The sequence below is a fragment of the Panthera leo genome, chromosome B4, assembly GCF_018350215.1.
Source record: "Panthera leo isolate Ple1 chromosome B4, P.leo_Ple1_pat1.1, whole genome shotgun sequence".
Taxonomy (NCBI): Eukaryota; Metazoa; Chordata; class Mammalia; order Carnivora; family Felidae; genus Panthera; species Panthera leo.
This window is the reverse complement of record NC_056685.1, coordinates 33,694,327-33,717,312: the sequence shown is the minus strand read 5'-3', so window position 1 is coordinate 33,717,312 and position 22,986 is coordinate 33,694,327. Positions and strand designations below refer to the sequence as shown.

At 41.7% G+C, this 22,986-nt stretch overlaps 1 protein-coding gene across 6 annotated transcripts in view; it reads left to right on the top strand.

Annotated features, from left to right (window-relative positions):
• Nucleotides 1–22,986, top strand: part of PEX26 (peroxisomal biogenesis factor 26) — a 56,648-nt gene that overhangs the window by 18,288 nt on the left and 15,374 nt on the right. For 4 of the 6 annotated variants that reach the window (XM_042945378.1, XM_042945376.1, XM_042945377.1 and 1 more), the window contains exons 3-6: nucleotides 14,865–14,976; nucleotides 17,249–17,414; nucleotides 20,039–20,135; nucleotides 22,628–22,693. The gene's annotated coding sequence lies outside the window, so the exon portion shown is untranslated. Of the gene's footprint in view, nucleotides 1–14,864; nucleotides 14,977–17,248; nucleotides 17,415–20,038; nucleotides 20,136–22,627; nucleotides 22,694–22,986 lie in introns of those variants that run through there. The other 2 variants (XM_042945380.1, XM_042945381.1) reach the window with 2 other exon arrangements.

Genomic DNA, 22,986 nt, shown 5'->3' with positions numbered 1-22,986 from the left:
CCACACAGGGAGCCAGAAGCACAACTAGAACAGACATGCACAGTAGTGACTTGCTCTTGCTGCTGGTTTACATTCCCTTACTCCTTGGAAATCATGTGGTGTCTGGAGCAATTCTTTCAACCCTCTTAGAACCCATTCCTTTTCCAAAGGGATTAGTTCCTTCCTTCCAATGGCAAACAGAAGGCTTTTCTGCCTTTCTCCATTTACGGATCTTGGCAATCACCAAGTGGAGCTCACTTGTTATTATTAGATCAAGCTCCTTGAACCCCTATTATCTCACCCTGATTCCTCTTACTCATCTCCTTTACCAACCCTTCAATTTTTATCTGTATTATTATATTGCCTTTAATGGAGTCCCCTTCCTGTCCTCCCTCATATTCTAAGTGCTTCATTTGCTTCACTTTTATAGGATTTTCAAAGCCACTTTTGTTTCTTACTACCACTCCTGAGCCTGGGAAGTTAGATAGGTCCCTAGAAAATATTCATCTCGAGGGCTCAGGCAAAGAAGGCAAGGAAGGCAACATCTAGAGTGAGAAAGGTGGTGAGGTGTGGTTTTCACATAGGAGGCCTGGGTCACAGCCCTTATTCCCAGCATATAGAACCCCAGGAAAATGTACTTTGCAGAGGGCAGGGCAAATGAAATCCACAGTCCTTTGTGAGCACATCGTGCTTTTAGGCTGTGATAACTTCTCTAATTGAGTGGATCACAACCACTTGGAGGACACAGGGTAGATAACCAAATTTGTCTGACTTCCAAATTATCTGATAGCCTGAGACAAGATCATAACACAGAGGTGTATGAAGGAATAGTAACTTCAGAAGTTCTGAAGTGACCTGGACTGGGCTTCAGCCTGCTAGGAAGTGATTCCAGGAGGGCCTTGTACCATCCCAGAGTCTGAAAGTATGGGCTGTGTGTTGTACCATGTGTAACTAGGGACATTTTACCTATAGAACGTTACTGGAAAAGCTTTCCAAACATTCAGTTTTATCCTGTATGGGCTGCAGGTAGCTGAACGGGGAGTTAGGGGATTCAGATAGGGGAGAAGGGACCAGAAGAACCCTTGCCCTTAGAGAGTCTCAGTAGCAGCATGGTGGCAGGCAGCCAGGGAAGGGCAAGCAAAAGGCAGGATTTGAGTTGCCTTTTAGGGAAGCAGCCTTACAAGCAACTCCAGTTTAAAAAACGACTTTGGATCCTTCTGCCTTGAACACTGTAAGGAACACATTTTTGGGGTTTAGCCATAAGTCTTTCCACTTACTCCTTAGCCTGAAACTTAAGAGAGGCAGTAGAGTCTCTTATGACCCTTTTGCTGGGGTAGGTCCCAAGGGCCTCAGAGAAGGTCAGGACTCAAGAGTTGGACTAGGCTGATAATTATTGATAACAAAACAGACTGTTCTATTGTGCAAGGAACAAAAATGTGGGCCCCATTGTCAAGGGGAAAAGATGTGGCTGGATTTCAGCATGACCTCTTTGGTTATTATCTTTCTGCCAGAATCTTTCAGAATTAGCACTTTCCCATATGCCCTGCAAATGAAGATGTTAGGAATAGGAAAGCCAATTAAGATTGAAGAAACCTTCTCTGCTTCAGAAGACAATACTTGTCCCCCTCTCAAAAAAACCAAACAAACCAAAACAAAACCCAGAAGTCTGTTGAATTCTGCTATTGTTGCTGCTGCTGACATAGGATGGCTCATGCCATCCTTTGTCTTTAGACAAAGCAGGTGAATCAGCTCTATGTTATTAGAGCAGTCTTGGGGCAATATGCATGATAAAGATGGATACAAAGCCCAGGGATTATAGGTAATAGAGGCCTCTGGTTTGGGGATGATTGAGTTCCTATAACCTGTCTTTCAAGGCTGAGCTCAGACTACTTCCACTGGGAGACCATCCTTTATGCTTCCAGCACACAACAAATTCCATTTCCTCTGAATTTGGTAGCATGCTTTTCCATAGTATGCTCTTTTGGTTCCAAATTGAATTATTTTTTTGTCCTCACATTATTTCATTTACTAAAAACTTTTCTCTTTATCCAGACTGCACACACCTTGTCCCCCTCTGTACTCCCCAAGTATGTAGTGCAGTGCTAGACACACAGCAGCTACTCGCCAAACACTCCCTCAACTGAGAATAAATAACTGGAACACACAGCAAAACCAACCTTGTATCCTTTGGGGCAGTTTGAGATACCAATGTTTCTTCCACCTGCCAGACTACCTTCCTAGTGAGCTCATCCCCCCACTTTGGAGAAGACAAGTTCATACTCCTGACTCTCATTTTAAGTCTCCTGCACCCCTTCCCTGCCCTTCATACTAGATAATGACCTTGCCTCATATTTCATGGAGAAAATTGGTGTGGTCGGAGAACTATCTCCTCCACACACTCTCCTCTCTGGTCCGAATGCATTTGTACCACACAAGCAGAATCTCTTTGTTTCTGCAGCAGAAGTGTCCTTGCTACTATCTGAGGTCAATCTTCTACTTGGACTCTGGGAATCATTCCTTGTCTCTGCTGTGCACCCTGTTGCTTCCCTTTCTCTCCTAAATTTTCAAATTTTTCTCTCTCTCCTCCTCATCACCATTTGCAACTAAAAAGAAAAAAACACTGCCCTACTATTAATATCAATCACTTATATCATGCTTCTTATTCTGCGACAGGAACTGTTCTAACTGCTTTATACATATTAACTCATTTAATCTTCACATCAATCCAGGAAGGTAGTAGGTACTATTATATTATAAGATGAGGAAACTAAGGCATAAAGTTCATCAAGTTCTCTTGGTATGCAAGAGAGAATGTAGAGTAGTAATCTCAAAGTTAATAAGTCTAAAACAGAATACTTGACTCCTTCCCATTCCAAACCCATTTATTTCCTAGTCTTCCCCGTCTTATTAAATGAAGACACAATTTACCCTGTTGCTAAGGACAAAAACCCAGGAGTCATCCTTAACTCTTTGCTTTCTCTTACATCTTACAATGAATCTTCCTATTTTTTTAATCTTCAAAATGCATTTCACAATGGACCACAACTAACTGTTCCACTGCCTCCACCCAGATCTAAACCACTACCCTCTCTCTTCCTGGGACCCAAACCCCTACCTAGTCTTCCTTGTCTCCATTCCTGGTCTCCTCTGGCATGGTCCATTCTCTAACAGCAGCCTGAGTGATCTTTCTAAAATGGGTATGTGTCAGAGCATTCCTCTCTTTAAGATATTCCACAGAATTCAAATTCCTTTCCATTGTCCACAAGGCCCTGCATAAGTGGTCCCGCCTGCTTGCAGACACTTTTCTCTTCTCCCTTTGGCTCTTGTTGCCCACTATGCTATTGCCCTACTTGCCTTCTTTATGTCCTCTGAATATGCCCAACTCTTTTCTGACTAAGTGGCTTTCCATTCCATGTTCCCTCTTCTTGGAACACTTTCCCCTGTTGCCTAACTGCCTCCTCACCTTTCAGGTTGCAGCATCTGGTCAGTCAGGCCTGCCCTAACCTCCTGAGCTAAAGAATCCCTCCAATCATCCTCTATCTCTATTTTGTGTTCTATATAGCACTTACCAGTATGTAAAATGATCTCATATATTCATCATTTATGTTGTCTGCCTCCAACTATCCCCCAGTCTCCCACACCCAGCTCCAAATGTAAGCTCTTTGAGGGAGAGACTGGTCTTGTTCATTGCCATATTCCCAAATGTCTAGAACTCTACTTGGCATGTAGCAGGGACTGAATATTTGTGGAGGACTCCAGCCCTTCTCCTGCTCCTGTCTGTATAGTGAGTGTCTTTCAGAGAAAAAGGAAGTCCCTGGGAAGTGGAGGCTAGGGATTTGTTCAGCCTTTCCCCTCCCCTAGGCCTATGTCCAACTCATGGCCATCTGCTTCTTCCTGTTTTTGACTCCATTTGTTCAGTGTGGGTAAGCCACTAGCTAGTTTGTTGCTGGGAGTAGGGGGTGGGTAGAAAAGGTGGGGGCCAGCATGTCAGCGAAAACACAGACTACAGTTCAGGTTCATGGTATGAAGTCTTAATGACTTCAGCTGTATTTAATTAAAAATGGAATGGCTTATTGGAACGCAGACCTTGTGGGCCAGTAATCTGATTTCTGCTCTCATTTCTGTTCTCTTCCAAGCTTCAATTAAGGGAGCAACAAAAGATCCCTATCATGAGCCATGTGTGGTGATCTCATCAGCTAAGACAAATATTTTTTTTCTGGCTATATTTATAGAACTCTTTCTTGTTTCCTTGGACAATCCTAGCTGACATTATCTTGTTTACCTTTGTTTCATCTAGATTTGCATTTGGGGGAAGCTTTTTATCTGTTGCTCTTCGCTGCCTTGGATTTCTAATTCTTCTGTTTTTCTTCTCTTAGCTTTCATCTATGGGGCTTGCTTACTTGCTTATTTATTATTTATATTTTAATTTTAATGTTTTTTTTTAAATTTATTTTTGAGACAGAGAGAGACAGAGCATGAGTGGGTTAGGGGCAGAGAGGGAGACACAGAATTGGAAGAAGGCTCCAGGATCTGAGCTGTCAGAACAGAGCCTGATGCAGGGCTCGAACTCATGGACTGTGAGATTATGACCTGAGCTGAAATCAGACACTCGACCGACTGAGCCACCCAGGCGTCCCTATATTTTAATTTTAATTCCAGTTAGTTAACAGTGTTATATTAGTTTCAGGTGTACATTATAGTCTATGGGGCTCTTTTAAACTCATTTTGTACTTTCCAGTTACCAAGGCGGTAGCTAGTATTAATAAAAAAGTAGACAACATTGGTTCCAGATCAGTGCAGTGTGATGACTATTCTTAGTAGTGTCTTGTTGCCTCCTCAGAGGAGGGTGGGACTTGGTATTCCTTTTCCCTTTCTGCTAGTCATGTGTTTCCTGATGTCAGGCCCTTTCTTCATCCATAACCAGGTGAAAAGTGCAGACTATGCCTACAGACCTCTGGACTAATGCCTGACTACTTTCTGGGGGCATCTGACCCTGCATATGGTCCCATAGTGAATCATGAGTGTCGTGTGGGGACCTACTTGCCCAGCAACATTGTCTCTTTCTCAGGGGCCAGTTAACCTAGGTATTGTCAGGGCCAGGAGAACGGGACCCTGCAAGTGGAGAAAGACTGTGTGTAAGCTGAATTCTGTTCCCGTAGTCTGGGAATGGCTGTCAAGGATGCAGAAAGACAGCATGGTCAAATCAAGCAAAACAGTGCTGTGCAAGGAGCTTGTCTTTGGTGCCTCTCAACTTCTTAGTTATAACTGTATTTTCTTTCTGACAAATGACTTCTCAACTATGCATTCTCAATGGGTACAATACTGCCCCCAAGCAGGGAGCTTTGTACTTGGGGAACTGGAAAAACCACACTCCTCTTGGGTATAAAGGAAGCACTGATATACATACAATACACAAACAGATGTATGGTGTATTTGTGGTATTCACATTTCACGGAGGTGGGGTGGGTGGGGGGAGCAATGATGATCACAAAGATGTTTAAACACACTCTTTAAGGTGTGACAATAAGGTTGTCATTCCAGTCTCCTGCTCTTGCCTTTCTTTCTCCTGAACAAAACTTTGTTTTCAGCATAGAATCTAAAACACTTTCCCTCCAAGTTATAAATGGCTGGTAAAAGCTTAAGATAGCATCTCTCACAGAGATGTTTGCCCAGTAATATCTCTGACAGCACCTTCAGATAAAAAGGGATGATGCTCTAGCTGTGGAACTGTAGGTTGGAGCAGGCAGATAAAATGCTGCTTCTGGAAAAACCTGGATTCATTGACCATAGTTTCTTAAATTAAAAATTTGGACACATTGTCTGCTGATAGATTTTCTTTTAAAATTGATTTTAGATGTAAGAAGCTTTTCCTTAGGTGTAATTTAGAAATAGAAATGTTGGGGGTGCCTGGGTGCCTCAATCAATTGAGTGTCTGACTCTTGATTTTGGCTCAGGTCATGATCTTGTGGTTTGTTAGTTGGAGCCCCATGGTGGGCTCTGTGCTGTCAGCTCAGAAGCTGCTTGGGATTCTCTGTCTCCCTCTCTTTCTTCCCTCTCCAACTCACACAGGCACACACACACTCTCTCTCAAAATAAATTTAAAAAAATTGGGGCGCCTGGGTGGCTCAATCTGTTAAGCACCCAACTTCGGTTTAGATCATGATCTCACGGTTCATGAGTTTGAGCCCCCACATCGGGCTCGTGTTGACAGCTCAGAGGCTGGAGCCTGCTTTCAGTTTTGTGTCTCCCTCTCTCTCTGCCCCTCCCATGCTTGTACTCTGTCTCTCTCTTAAAAATAAATAAACAATTTAAAAATTTAAAAAAAAGAAAAGAAATAGAAATGTTGGCACTTTTAGGATAATTTGATGGTTTGTGGCAAACCAGAATAAACTTCTTGAAGTCAGGATAATTCTGAAAATTCCAGGACTTGTGATTATGGAGACATGGGCCTTCTCAGTGTCTCTGAAATCAGGGCTTCTGGTTTTGCACAGTTTTACTTTGCAAAAAGCAAAGGATCAGTACTTAACTGATCTACATAAAGGCAAGAGTAACTGTGGTGTGTGTGTGTGGGAAAGGGGAGGCCTTTTGCTGTCTAGATGCTCTTTCTGTCCTTTCTCTTGTTCGAAGGCAGTAGCCATGAGCCTCACAGTGCTTGGTTTGCTCTGTGGACACACCCAGCTGGACAGGGTAAGTCTCAAGGTCCATGAAATCATCCTTCCACTATTCTTTTCTTTTTTCATTTTATTTGATTTTTATTTTTTTCATAAGTGTACTTTTTAATCCCCATCCCTTATTTTCCCCATCCCCCTACCCACCTCCTCTCTGGTAACCATCAGTGTGTTCTTTATAGTTGAGAGTGTCTTTCTTGGTTTTTTTTTCTCTCTCTCTTTTTTTCCTTTGCTCATTTGTTTTGTTTCTCCAATTCCACATATGAGTGAGGTAATGTGGTATTTGTCTTTCTCTGACTTATTTCACTCAGAATTATACTCTCTAGCTCTATCCATGTTGTTGCAAACAGCAAGATTTCATTCTTTTTTTGTGGCTGAGTAATATTCCATTGTATATATATAAACCACATCTTCTTTATTCATTCATCTATTGATGGATACTTGGGCTTCTTCCATAGTTTAACTGTTGTAAATAATGATGCAATAGGGGTGGATGTATCCCTTTAAATTAGTGTTTATACCAAGTAGTGAAATTATTAGATCATAGGGGAGTCATCTTTCCACTATTCTTTTTTTTTCCCTTCATTCTCCCACTATTCTTGAATTTAACCAGAATCTTACTGGTGACCCATGTCTAGTTTTGACTCTAAAAGTGAAAGAGAGAATGGGAACAATTGGATAGGGTCTGCATAAGAGCAAATAAAATGACTGAATGCTTGGAAAACAGATCCTATGTAAAATGCAATTAGAATCGTCTAACTTGGACCACAGAGGGCAGAAGGAAGAGATTATTTATATGGGGACTAATGATAAATTCTTCTCATTTTCTGTCTTTTTGGATGCAGATGAGATATAAACAGTGCTCATGCTTTATTTATTTCTCTGCTGAGAATCAAAAGAAATTGGGCTTGATTTGCAATGCAGAGATATAGGGTGAATGAATGTAAAGGAAAAATCCCAGATATTGGTCCTTAGGGTGCTTGGTTTTCTTTCCTTCTTTCTTTCTTACTTTCTTTCTTTCTTTCTTTCCTTCCTTCTTTTTTTGGAATGTGTGAAAAAAGCAAGGCTCCTCAGGAATGGTTTTGCTACTGTGGAGCTAGTTAGTATTTTCTAGGTACCTGTGAACTAGGACCTTGGTAGGACCCTGTAGAAGCCAGAGGATACTATGATACTATACTGTTTAAGGAAAGGTCCTGATTTCAGAATTAATTATTCTGATTTTTTTCATTCCTGAAGGTTAAACACATCACAGTCAAGTGAGTGGAAGGAAGATGTGAGCACTTATTCTGCATTTTCCATTCACTAACTTTCTGATCTTGGACAATCCATAGCTTCTTCATTTATAATGAATGATGGCTGATGATGATGGTTTTCTTCTTACTTCATAGGTTATTTATTATTATTATTATTTTGAACAAAAACAAATTGATTTTAGGAATTTCTTTTTGCTCTCACATGCTATCTCTTGCTCACTTGCTCTCTTTTATTATTTTTGTTTGTTTTTTCTACTTTTCATAGAAGTTGGTTGCAAGTTGTAAACATGTTTTTAAATTAGGAATTAAGATAAAGTGTAGTACTCATTCTGTTACAGAGTGCCAAGACTTCTACTTGTGGTTGTCTCACTTCATAGGTTTTTAAGTGTGTCAAATAAGACAAAAAATATGACAGTGTTTTATAAACTCTTGAATGCTATATATAGTAACTTATTAATTTGGATAAACCATACTTTAGGTCTTGATCAAAGGTATTTCCAGTTGAAAGTGTTGACTGAACCTGAATTTTCAGGTTTGAATTTCAAAACCTGTGAAATCCATCCATTTGAACATCCTTCTGTCTGCCCATCTACCCATCACTCAGAGAGTATCTACTATGTGGTAGATACGGGATGCAGTGATAAATCAGATATTGTGCCTGGATTTAGGGAGGCAGATGACACTCTAGTGAGGGCAGATGGAGAAGTCAACAGGTATGATAAGCTCTGATCTGATCAGGCAAAAGGTGCTATAGAAAGAACCTCACCTGGGGCCCCAGATCCAACCTTATGAGAGTAGAGGGAAACTTCTAAGAGGAAGTGATAAGCTAAACCAAATGAAGAACAAGTGAGGTGGGAGGTGGTCTCTCTGGTCCAAGGGAGAATGGGTACAGACTCAAGAAAATGAAAGCTTGGTGAACTTGAAGAACTGCAAGTAATGTTAAAGGCTATACATTGCCATGCAGGAGGGCAGGCAAGATGGGATGCATATTTACCAGAAGCCACATCACAATTGGTTTGTCTACCTAGCTAAGGGCTTGACCTTGAGAGCAAGACAGCCACTGACAAGTTTTTAAATAGGGAGTGTGGGATGCCTGGGTCGCTCAGTCAGTTAAGCATCTGACTTTGGCTCAGGTCATGATCCCATAGTTCATCTCACAGTTCATGAGTTCGAGCCATGCATCAGTTTCTCTACTGTCAGCACAGAGCCTGCTTCGTATCCTCTGTCTCCCTCTCTTTTTGTCCCTCCCCTGCTCTATCTCTTTCTCTCAAAAATTAACAAAAATATTTATAAAAAATTAGGGAGTGTTGAGATCAGTTTGAAATTTTAGAAATGTCACACCTATGCACCTAAAATTTTTTTAATGTTTATTTATTTTTGAGAAAGATACAAAGCACAAGTGGGGGAGGGGCAGAGAGAGAGGGAGACACAGAATCAGAAATGGGCTCCAGGCTCTGAGCTGTCAGCACAGAACTGAGCTCAGGTCCTGACTCGGGGCTCAAACCTGCAAACCATGATATAACCTGAGCTGAAGTCAGATGCTTAACCGACTGAGCCACTCAGGTGCCCCACACCCATGCAACGTAGAGGATGAACTGAAGGGGACAGGATTTTTCATGAAGACTGGTAAGGAAACTGTTGCAGCAATTCAGGAAGGAATAAATGTAGACTGGGAAAAGGTAGGTGACCAAGAGCTAAAATGATGCAATGAAGTATAGACATTAGTACAGTGGGAATAAGGAGTGTGGAAGCAAGAAAGGTGGAGGTGGAGATCACAGAGTGGGAGATAAACAGTTGTTGATGATGGCCTGGACTAGGGTGTAGTCTTGAAGATGGAAGCTGGAAGTGAGTAGGGATGAAGGTCATTGAAAGTGAGGTCAAAGACCTGGGAAGCTTCTCTGATAGCTTTTAAAAAATTGTGGTAAAATATACAAAACATAAAGTTTACCCTCTTAATCATTTTAAAGGTAATAAATGCATCATATTAAGTGTAATAAGTATTTTGATTGGCCTTAAGTATATTCACATTGTTGTGCTACCATTACCACCATCCATCCACAGAACTTATCTTGCAAAACTGAAACTCTGTACCTGTTAAACACTAACTCCTCATTCTCTGCCCCCCACCCAGACCCTGGAAGCCACCATTCTACTTTCTGTCTTTATGAATGTAACTATTTAAAATGTCTCATATAAATGGAATCATTACAGTCTTTGTCCTTTTGTGACTGGCTTATTTCATTTAGCATAATTTCCTCCAAGTTCATCTGTCTTGTGGCATGTGTCAGAATTTCCTTCCTTATTGTAGGTACTCCTATCCCTTTTAAGCTTTGGATTATGGCCTACAATAAGAAATACATTTTACATCATGACTAGTATACATGTATATATTATGTTATTAAAGTAATACATTATTAGTATATGTTACATGATAATATATATATTATTGAAATAAATGTTTTACACCAAACTACCACTTCTACATGTGACATTTTATTTTATTATATTTCCATTCTGTTTCTTAAAAAAAATTCTAGTCACAATCCTCTAAATCAATTTCATGACACACTAATGGGTTGTGATTCTTTGTTTGTAAATAATTGGTCTGTTTGACATTGAAGTTACCCAGGATGATAGGAAGACTTGGCATAAAGTAGAAGACTAGAAGTTTGGTGCCAAAGTCTTCAATGGATAAGGAGGGCCTAATACACACCTTCTTCATGCATTTATCTTCATGAATGGCCTGTAATTTCAGCACAATCTAGTAAGTAAAGGTCTAAACTATCAATATATTTCTGGTATAAACAGGATAATTCATGGATTTGCTGATTTTTCCAATGGTCTCCAGCTGGCATGGTTTTTTTGCTTTGACTTACTCACTATCAATGACCATTTCACTCTGTTTTTCTATCATTGGGAAAAAACAAGTAAACTGCCCTTCTTCATATTCCTAGATCCTCACAATCTGATCTGGGAAAGAGGAAGGTGGGGGGTGGGGATCCTTGGAAACAGGTGACTGTGGCCTCCAGACCCTGTCGTGCTTCCAAAGTCTCCAGCTGTTTCACAGCTGCAAGAATCCCCCAAAGGGAGAGGCAATGTCCAGAGGAGATGGTGGGGTGGAGTTTAGGATCTGGGGGATATGCCTTGCCAAGAGATGAAAGTAGGATCCAGGGAACAATGAAGCTCAAAGGTTAAGTCTCCCACTGAGTGTCTGTGCAATGAGAGGAGAACAGGGGCAACTTGATATTGTGATGCCCAAAGGATTTCACCATTGTCTCCCTGGGTCATCACACTCCCCAGCTATTTCTGTTAAACATTAACACAAAGTGTCAGAAGAGTTTTACCCTTATTAACTAGCTAATCTCTGTGGTATTCCCCCCGGGATGAGGTCAGAAAGATTGCCATTTTGATTGCAATGAAAAAATAAGCAAGGACAAGGAGGGAAATCACAGATAAAAATTCATATATTCATCAAATATTCACTGGGCAATCACCACATGCCATGTGCTGCATTAACTGTTGAAGATAAGATGTGAACAAGACACAGTCTCTTCTGTCTACTGTTGACCTAAGATGTGGGGGCGGGAATGAGCAGACCACGCATTTTAAGTTAAGGGCATGGAGTTTGCAAACGTCCAGTGATAAGAAAGAAAATTCAGAAAAATGGAATTGAGATTGTTTATATCAGGAGTGGACAGCTAGATAGGGTGATCTTGCCAAGTTGAGTGATTTGGACAATGAGAATCACAGAGAACCCTCACAGATGCCTAATACTTAGTGCATTTTATATTTAATAACTTAGTAAGGTCATTGGAGTGAACATTTACTTATCCTAATCCCTCTATCCTTATCCCTCATCCCCTTTCCTTGATAAAGGAACTGGGAATCAGAGAGTAAGTAATTTGTTTAACCAGAAAGAGAATCTGGATATTCTGATCCAGGCTAGGGCTCTCTCCACTACTTAAGGACACTTCCTCAGATCCAGAGTCTGTTCGCCAAACTGCTTTTCCTGCATAGCACTTTGAGTTCTGGCTTTGTTAGGATAAACTGCCTGAACTAGAAAAAAGGATACCTTGGGCTTTACATATAGTGGTCTTCGGAGGCAGCACTGTATGTGACATGCATGAGTCTGATGGACATTGAGAACTTCCTTTCCTTCATTCCATGTCTGGGAAAGGAAGAATGGAGCCTAGACTACATTGTCATGCCCTCCCTCCCCTGCCCCAAATCACTGACTTTTTTCCCCTGGAAGGAAACTTGAGAGATGGAGTGGTGTAGTAAGGTGGTTTTGGTGTCACATTTCTGGGCTAGAATTTTGGCTCAGGAATTTGTGAGCTAGTAACCTCAGGCAAGTTTCTTAACCTTTCTGAGTGTCACTGAAGGATAGTAATAACCCCTTAGCAACATTGTTTGTACAATTAAACATAGCTCATTGGCTGACACTAGAAATGGGAGAAAGAGCTGTTATTACCAGGGAGTCCAAAGCCTTTGCCATTTTGTCTGAGGGTCCTGGCCCTGTACCCTCTCTGCTGACAGGTCAGGTTCCACAGAGATTACTCACTTAATCCAGGGCATCCTGAACATGGAAAACCATTGTTCAGGGGATCCAAGAGGCTCACAGTATTGCCTCATTGCATCCTGACCTAGTGGATCCCCTCCTTTAGGGGTGGCACTTTCCCATCCTTCCCTCACTACCTAATTTATCAAAAATAGCCTCAACGAATGGAATTTGTGTCCCAGCAAGGCCACAGCCAGCCCTGAGCATGGAGTTCCAGGAAAGGAAGGACTTCCAGGAGTCTTGCACTCTCCCAGCCCTGATTCCAGGCAGACACTTCCTATAGTGGAAATTTGTTAAAACTATGAACACATCAAAGAGGCTCTTGCTAATATCTAACTTCATTTTCCTTCCAGCCTAATCCTTCCACCACCCAAAGAGCTCTCCAAGATGGGACAGCATAGTCCAACTAAGTCTCCTCTCAGTTTTCCAAGCTAAATGCTGATAATCTCAGCTTCTATGTTTTTGCTTGCAAAAATCTTATTTTTCACACTGGATTCATTTCTCACATCTAGACTCTCTCTGAGGTTTTGTATCCCTCCTATGTTCAGGTAGGAGCTGAGGTGGGTGGGGGTGGAGGTTAATCCAATACAGTTTGGAGAGAGTGCCAGAAGCTAACATTCTCCTGATTTAGGCAGAGGAGGAGGAAGAAATGGAAGGTTGACATCCAAGAACACAAGATGATCTCTTTTTGGTAATCCAGAAAGACACTAGTGTTTTCTTATTCCAATGAATAATAATGGGGAGCCTCAGGGTAAAGGGTGGCCAGATGTGGGGGTGATAACTGGGTGGGGGTTGGGGGAAGGGAGAGGGGAGGACTTGAAAGTATGAGTGAAGAATTTTCCAGGAAATGGGTATGTTAGTTAATAAGACAGTCGGCTGGCCTGGAAAACTGAGACCACGGCCTTAATTCTTACTTCACTGGTAGAGAACTCATTAGGCCAAGGAATCCTGGCCATTCAGTCATTCAACAAATGATCACCACCAGTTCACTGGGTTAGAAGTTGGAAATATAGAAATAAAATACATAGCTCTTTATCCTGAGGGAGTTAATAGTTTAGTGGGGGATTCATTTAAGTAAACAGACAGCTAGTGTGCTATAGCACAGCTAAGTACAGGATGCTACAAGAATACAGATGGGGAGGCACTTAATCTACCTGAGAGAGGTGAAGAGGGATTTAGGAAAACCTCCTCAGAGGAGATAATTGAGCTGAACTCTGGAGGGTTAGTCTAGTCTAGGAGGTAGGAAAGGGCTTCCCAGAAGAGGGAAGAGTAGGGCAGGGCATGGCAGCTGTATTTGCAGCTCTTTGACAGTTGTATTTAGTGCAGGAGTTAAAGGGCAATACTATTCCAAATGCAACGACTATATGGGAAGGGAAGAAAGAGGAGATCCTGGAGAGGTAATGCTGTTGGAATTTGGGTACGCGGCCCATTTTGTATTTACTGGGTCTGCCGTGTCCGAGGGAGTGTGGAAACTCAGTGTGATAGCCCAAGAGAATGTTTTATTGCTACTACTTATTATTGAGAATGTAAAATGGATCAGTATGGGCAGAGAACATATCAATCCCAAACATACCACCTTGTGCCCTTTCCTGGGGAAGCATGCACACATGCAACATTTTGCTGTTCCCGGTTCATGCAAATTCCCTTCTCTGTCTGGCTTTTGAGGGTTGAGGGAAGAAGAAGGCACAGAGAGGAATGCCATTTACTTTGAGTTTATTCTGCTTTGACCTGTTGCAAGAGCACCATGGTTTCCCCAAATTCAGGTAGAAGGAAACAGTTGGGAGACTCCTTGGTGAGGTGCTTAAGTAGGCATACAACTTATCCTACACACCCAGTAACTGGATGGTCAAGCTAACTGCCTCAGGGTCTGGGTCTTCATTAGAACTCCCAAAACCATAGTTCGGCTCAGCAGCTTGCTGCCCTACTGAGGCCCACAGACTAGCGGTACCATGATATCCTGCAGGAGAATGATCACAGGCTCTACTAATGATCACAGCAATTCTACTAATTCTACTTGCAGCTCAGCTACCTGAGCAATCCTTTTCTCCCCTCTTGTAACCCTTCTTCTCCTAGTTCCCTTACTTCCCTCTTGTGTTCCACTGGGCAAAAGAATGACCCAAATTAAGTGCTTCTTCCCTTGGCTCCTTTTTTCTTTTTAAAGTTTATTTATTTTGAGAGAGACAGAGACAGTGCAAGGGGGAGAGGGGCAGAGACAGAGGGAGAGAGAGAGAATCCCAAACAGGCTCTGCACTGCCAGCACAGAGCCCAACTTGGGGCTAGATCCCACGAACTGCAAGATCACGACCTGAGCTGAAACCAAGAGTTGGATGCTTAACTGACTGAGCCACCCAGGTGCCCCTCCTTGCCTCCTCTTTTAATCCCTCTTTTTTTCCATTCTCCTTCCAGTTCTTCATCAGCCAATTCTCCTCATCCCTGTTGATTCTGCAGCTAGTTCAGCTAGGCTTTAATCTTAAAGGTGATGGAAGCTACTGAAGCACTATGTGTCATCTGTGGGCAGGTTGGTATTTATCCTCCAAAATGTTAATCAGGGCCTCTGCTATTGTGCAGCTCCAGAGAACACCATTTGCCTCATGGCCTATGTCATACAATAGGGGGCGCCTTTCACATATGGTACAATGTAAATGGTGCCCTCTGGAATTGTGCAACTCAGTTGCCTTTCAATGTGGGAATCAAAAGCCTGGAAAGCAACAAGTGTCTTAGAGGAAAATGTCGGCCCCTGGTGAAGACCAGATTCTTTGGATATTTCAAGTCTGTGAATAATGCCTCTGCGCATTCAAATCTCCCAATTACTGTTAACCTGAGATTCAGAACTTTCTGCCATAGAGACCTTAAATGTTTCCAATTCTTCCTCTCCAACCTCACCATCCACTACTCCCCCATATGACCACATCTATGGCCGACTGATGATCTGAACGTGCAATGTGCCATTCTGACTCCACACCTTGCCCCTGGAGTTCCTTCCAGCTGGAATGCTTTCTCTCTAGATCCAGTTCCTATTTAATTATTGACACTCAGCTTGCATCCCATTCTGCTGGGAAGCCTTCCTTGTCCATCCCAGTTCAGTGATCTCTCTCCTTTATTCTCCAAACTCCTTTACAGGTCTGTTCCCTTCATCTGGCACTTTACATCAAGTTATAACAAACTACTGCTAAAAACTACTGGTAAAATTTGTTTCCCAATTAGAACTTAATTCACACCTTGTGCCTTATAAGGCCCTGTGTGATTTGACGCCAGACTAGTTCTCTGACTTCATTTCTTCCTGCTCTAGTCTTCATCCACTCCCCTAATTTAGCTGCACTGGCTTGCTCTCAAACTCACCAAGTTCATTTCCATCTCAAGGCTCTGCACTCACTGTTCCCTCTGCTTGGAGGACTCTTTCCCCAGACATCCCCAGACATACCAGACAGTAAAATCTACAAGGGTAGAAGCTTTTTCTTTTGGTGTATTCACCATTGTATTCCAAGTGGCTTGAACAGTGCCTGGCCTAAGGCAGGTAATCAGTAGATAACTAAATGTTGGGTGAAAAGTATAAATAATAGACTGCCTTGCATTGTTTCTTTCTTCCCTTTGCTTCATCTTTCCCTTTGTATTTACCCCATCCCTTAATCGTAAGCATCCTGAGGACAGAAATCTGGTCTTATGATTTTTTTCCCCCTCATCGTCTAGCCCAGTGCCTTGAGTGTCGGTGCTTTAGTAAGTGTTTGTTGACAGAATGAGATAGAATGAGGAAAGAGTTCTTTCAAGCCTCTCCCACCAGGCGGGCTCAGCAGCCTCCAAAGCAGAAAACGGAGTAACCCTTGTCCTCCCAGGGCTGCTTGTGCTTGGGTTCAGCAAGCTGGCCACCAGCCCTAGCCTCAGGAATGTCTGTTCCTATCACAGCAGAGCTATTCTTCACTGGGAATTTCCTTCTCACCACCACCACCATCACCTCTGAGCTGGTTGGACTCAGACAAAGGGTATCTGACCACCCACCTAGAACTGAACCATTCCTGTCAGCACATATCTAATCTTAGGAAAAAAATAGGATTCTGCTACAGTAACTGCTTGGTTTACAGAGTTAAATCTTCTAGCAAGATTTATTAAAAGATCATGACTTTGGCTGCTATATTTCAAAGACCGGGCAGACATTTAGGTGACAGAGTTAAATAATCCAAACTTACCTCATACTCCCTCTTTCTCTCCCTCTCTTTCAAGGGTGAGCATTCTGTTCTTCCAAAACCCAGTCCTTCTCCATATTTGGAAATCTGGAATGGGCACTAGGGGCACAGCCCTGTCTCTTCTTGGTGTCTGCTGGGAGCTGTAGTTCCCAATGAGTGACGGCTGCTTTTTTCTGGCCAGCAAGTGGGTTTTCCTTTCTAAGGAGTCTATGTCTATAAACATACAGTGGGGTGGAAGATTGCTATTAGGAGGCTTGCCTTCTATTTTAAGCTCTCTGGTTTTATGCAAGGTACTACTCTTCTGTGGCTCAATCTCCCTGCCTGCAAAATGGGGATAATTATCTTTCTTTTCCTGGCTGCCAGATTGTTGGGTGGGGTAATTAGCCAGCACTCATTAAATGCTTTGAGCTCATTCCAGCAAGGAGTGCTTTATAAATAAAAATTGTTATCTTTAAAGAAGAAAATATTAATTTTCATTGCCTAATTGCCTCCACAAACCAACTCTGCCTGTATATCAGAAAGATGCTGTTTAATTCCTTATATATGCCTTCCACCTACGCTGCTTTTAATGGTTTCCCTGCATCTCATTCCATTTTGTTTCATCATCTTTAGTTTCGTATCATCAAGAATAAACACTCTCTCTGCCTCCTCTCTGAAAGGAAAGGATAAGACAGACCAACTCTTCCCTATGTCCAAAGCATAAGAAAGCCAGGAAGAAGGAATGATTGGGACTTGATCTGAGCTCCACAACTTTATGTCTTCCCAACTCACCATGCACGTACGTGATCAAGAGCCTAGTTTCTGCAGAAGAGGCTGACCTTTGTTCCGTCTGCAGAAGAAACAGATTTCACTGCAGCAGGAAGGGTTTTGAAAGATCTTACATTCTTAAATGCCCTTCTCTGAAGCTCTGAAAGAAGCATTTTGACACACTCTGCATCTATAGTCAGAGGAAGGAGACTGGCACAGTATAGTGGAAGCAGCAGCCGGCTTAGAATTAAAATGGTTGGGTCCTGGCTCCAAGACTTCAGGCAAATCATTTGACCTCTCTGGCCTTGGTTTCTTTAGCTATGAAATGGAGATAACAATATATGTTTGAGTGTTTTGTACAGTGCTGCACTAAAGTTAGTTGTTAATAACATGCAGTATGATGCTGATTAAAAACAGAAAATGTTAAAGTCAGACACATTTAGATTAAAATAGCACCTGGATTTGCTGTGGAAATTTGATCAAATCACTGTTTTCTGAATCTTAGTTATAGTATCTCTAAGATGGGGATAGTGAGGATTACATGAGACAGTGCATGCAGTGGACTGAACACAGAGTCTGGCGCATACTAATTTCTCAATAAATGTGGTTATGACTATTATTAATATATTATGTCAATGTAAATGTGGCTATGACAATGCACTATCTCTCACTTTTGATCATCTTACTTTGTTACAATCAAATAAGGATGCTTTTGAAGTTGTAAAGTATTACACCAATGTGAGGGATGATTAGAATTAAACCTCAAAAGAAGGGAGATGGACTCCCCACAGTTTTCCTTCCAGCTTCAGGATTACATAGGATTAAGGATGTACAACTACTTTTTAGCTACAAAGAACTATAACATGTGAATTGTTGCTAGTAGCAGCAGGATTATTTGTTTCTTGTTTTAGGTAGTGGGTAATACCAATATTCCATTGAAAAATAAAAAGGGGTCCTATGACATACTATGAATTAATAAGTCAGGTTACAGGGCAGCATAATTATGTATAATTATACATATATACTCTGTGTATTTGTAGAAGGATGTTCATCAGAATGTTAAAGTTGTCATTTATGGGTGATGGAATTTCAGATGATTCTTATTCTCTTGTACTTTTCTGTCTTGCTTGGATTATTTTTACTCTGGTTATGTATCATTTTAACAAAAACAGTTAAAAGACAAAAGAAAAGCAGATATCAAAAAGGCAGATCTCAGGTTGTAAAACACTAGGAGAATCCATTTGGTGGTCCTTTAATCCCAGAGAATGTTTTCTTAGGTATGGGAAATGGAGTTTCTGGCAACAAGGAGAAGTTGTATGACAAATGCCTCTGAAAAGAAGTTGGAGGGGAATGGAGGGGAATCCCTCCAAAATGGCCCTGAAAGGAGGGGAAGAGGTGACCTTTCATCTCTGTTTATTTCCTAGGCTGCAATAATATGGTAGTTTTAATCATAGCCTTGTACACCCGAGTTTCCTTATTTGCTATGGTAACATGTGAGTCCTGTTTTACTACCTCTGTTCATTCTGGCTTACCTTAGACCTGGCTGTCAGGTAGAACTATAACTTACCCCCTCATTCATGCTGCCCAGGTAATCACCCTTTGTCATGACTGATTAGAGGAAGGGTGTGGTGAGCCCATTTGTAAACGGCTTCCACCGTCCTCCTAAATTTCAGAACCAGAAGCACAAAGAACAAACTTCCCAGTGGGACACAAAATAAAAGGGATGGTGCCAGCATGCCTTACCATTCATGATAATCTTCCCAGAAAACTACCCACAGGCAAGTCCACACAAGCTTGGAGGCAGCTTGTCTGTTGTGCAGCCCATCCCCAGTGAGGACAAGAGAGTAGGAGGTGGGGGAGGGGAAGAGCAGGTTCTTCCCTGTTGTCACAAACAACTGTCTCCAGAAAGAACTGAACCATTTTCAGATTTCAGCATTGAAGCACGAGTTAATGTGGAGCCAGGAAAAAAAGAGGTCTGCCATGTCAGGGTTTGTAGGTATTAAAACTGCACACCTCCGGGCACTTGGGTGGCTCAGTCTGTTGACCATCTGACTTTAGCTCAGGTCATGATCTCAAGGTTCATGAGTTCGAGCCCTGGGAGGGGCTCTGTGCTGACAGCTCAGAGCCTGGAGCCTGCTTCAGATTCTGTGTCTCCCTCTGTCTCTCCCCCACTCGTGCTCTGTCTCTGTCTCAAAAATAAACGTTTAAAAAAATTAAAAAAAAACAAAACAAAATAAAACTGCACATCTCCAGAGGGTGCCATTCACACAGACTCCATGTGAATAGCACCTCTCAGAGTTGAGCTTGAGTGAATCCCAGGAAGGGTAATTTTCTCTCCCACTGAGCATACTGACTTGTAGAGAAAGGCTTTTACAACAACAGATTGGAGCTTTGCTGAGTAGTCCTTAATTTTTGAAATGAACGGAATTACCCTTGCTTAAAAAATATGCTCAGACATCTGTTTTCCTCACTTTACTAATTTTTTAATGTTCTTTCTGGTGTCACTTTGCTCTGAAAACAGTTGCTAAGTGGGGTCAGGGTATTTATGGGGTTACCAATATGCTCTTGAGATTGCTGAGGATAATAATTCTAAAAATGCAAAGGCAAGTTGCAATTCCTTTTATTTATTTTATACTTATACTTTATTTGTTTTAGGCCTTGGACACATGGAACAGTGTGGACAAATATTTGTTTTACTTGCTGTGCTCAACAAGGAGTCCAATTTTAGGGTTGACTAAAGCTACCTGGATTGGTAAGACTGAAGGCCTGCCCTTCAACATCTTTTTTTAATTGAAGTATAGTTGACAAACAATATTAAATTAGTTTCAGGTGTATAGTGTGATTTGACAATTATATACATTACAAAATGCTCACCACTCGCTTTGTTTTTTAATATTTCTTTTCTTTTTAATTTTTAAAATGTTTAATTATTATTTGAGAGAGAGAAAGAGACAGCGAGTGGGGGAGGGGCAGAGAGAGAATACGGAATGTGAAGCAGGCTCCAGGTTCTGAGCTATCAGCACAGAGCCCAATGCAGGTCTTGAACTCATGAACCACGAGATCATGACCTGAACTGAAGCTGGATGCTTAAGTGACCGGGCCACCCAGGCGCCCCTGTTTTCTTCTTTTTTTTTTTTTTAATTAAAGCTTCTTTGAGGTTCTTACCATACCCTTCTTTTCTTACTACCTTCACCTGGTTGAGGTTAAAATTAAGTTTTCTGGAGATCCTCCCAACATTTCTCCCTTCTCTGCCGCTCCTCGAATACCTTAATCAGTGCTTGTTGGCTCAAAATTGTACTTCAGGACAGAATTTCAGGAAATAACTTGGGACATAAATATTCTCTCATGGTTTTCAGTCTTTTATTTTATTACTTTACTTTTTTTAAGTAAAATTTATTGTCAAGTTAGCTAACACACACTGTATACAGTGTGCTCTTGGCTTCGGGAGTAGATTCCCATGATTCATTGCTTACATACAACCCCCAGTGCTCATCCCAACAAGTGCTCTCCTCAATGCCCATCACCCATTTCCCCCCTCTGACCTCCTCATCAACCCTGTTTGTTCTCTGCATTTAAGAGTCTCTTATGTTTTACCTCCCTCTCTGTTTGAAACTATTTTTTCCCCTTCCCTTCCCCCATGGTCTTCTGTTAAGTTCCCAAATTCCACATATGAGTGAAAATATATGTATCTGTCTTTCTCTGACTTATTTCACTTAGCATAATACCCTCCAGTTCCATCCACATTGTTGCAAATGGCAAGATTTCATTCTTATTGCCAAGTAGTATCCCATTGTATATATAAGCCACATTTTCAGTTTTCAGTTTTAAGTACAGTTTTAAATACAAATTTAAATTTCAGTTTTAAATACAAAGGATCACTTTCAATTGCTCCTCTATCAATCCTATGTTTTGGAATGTTTTGTCTACTAAGGAGGATCCATTAACAAATAAACATTTAGAGCATTATCTCAAGTAAATGTATAATTTCTTCTTGGAATATTAAAGCTGTGTGTTGAGAACCCTTCCATCCCATTTTCCCCTGAAGGCCTGCTAGGGCAAAAACTGCAGGTTTTGAGAACTACTGCTGCTCTCCATGGTGGGAGGGGAGAGAGCACTGGTGTGATGGGTGTTAATGGCTGGCAATAACTCCATGTGCTGCTCTTCCCAGTCAGTATCTGTGTGTTAACAGTGACCTTGATGCTATAAATGACCTCAAAGTGGGGCATCTGAGTGTCTCAGTCATTAGGCATCCAACTCTTGATTTTGGCTCAGGTCATGATCTCACGGTTTATGAATTTGAGCCCTGCATTGGGCTCTGTGCTGAAAATGCAGATCCTGCTTGGGATTTCTCTCTTTCTGTCTCTCTCTCTGCCCCTCCCTGGCTCTCTCTCTCTCTCTCTCTCTCAATAAACAAACAAACAAACAAATATTAAAAAAGATAAATAAATTGCCCCAAAATATGATTAATGACAAGGATTTCTGGGCTAGTGAGGAAAGCACTTTTGAGTGAAGGTGAGATCCTCTCTGGGGCAGCATGGGGCAGGGCAAGAACTGCTGCCTTCTTCAGCTGTGTAATATCAAGCTATTGCTTGACCTCCCCTGGCCTCAGTTTCTGGCTGTGGTACGTTAAACGTCCTTCCAAATCTAAAATTCTATCACTCAGGTTGACTGAGTTTATTAGAATATTTCCTAAGAAGTAAGTAAGAGGGAATAAGAAGGAACATTGCAAATTGCCTATGGCCAATAAGGCAAGCTAGGGGTATTGGTACCTGGAAACACCTGTAGGTATCTCCTTTTTTTGGGTGGCTGGTCTAGGTTATGTAACTCCTCAGCTTCCAACCTTTTCACATAGTGCTTGCCAGCGAATGTCGAGACCAAATGATGCAGAACAGCTCTGGAGAGGTGGGGTCCCTCCTGAGCATTGGGTGTCTATTGCTTTACACCATGCTAGACCACACAAGGGTCCTGAGATGAGTGAGACTCTGTCCCTGCCCTCAGGAAGGGCACAATTGAATAGTGAAATGACACAAATAACTATAAGAAGATTTGGAAACTGGGAAGGACCAACAAGAAAGGCATAAAAAAGCAAAGCACAATTGGGAGTTTGAAGGAAGGAGTGATTAGCTTGAATAAGGTGTAATCAGAAAAGATTCCAGGGAGGAGATAGCATCTTTCCACTCTTTCATGAGAGAGCCAGGGCTGACTTATTCCTAGTGAGCATCCATTACCTGTTTTATTTTTCAGGCTTGGTCTGGCATCACAAAGATTTGTTCGAACTTCTCTGAGTGAATACTCTGACTCCTGCAATAGGTGAGAAAAAGTGAAATTGGACTACAGGTCTCCATAGAGTGGCTGCCTCCAGTCACCTTCACCATGATGAAAAGGATCTATTGATGACCCTTTGAAGAATGGCCTGGGCATGGGATCTGGTTAGAAATCTCCAGTAATTATGTCAGCTTTGCCACTGAAACCAAATGTTTTGAGCAGTTTCTGAGCTTTAGTTTCCCATGTACAAGTAGGAATAATAATATACCTTGCTCACAGGCTGGTTGTTAAGCTCAAATAAAATAAGTGAAAGTATTTTGTAGGGCCAGTATTATGCA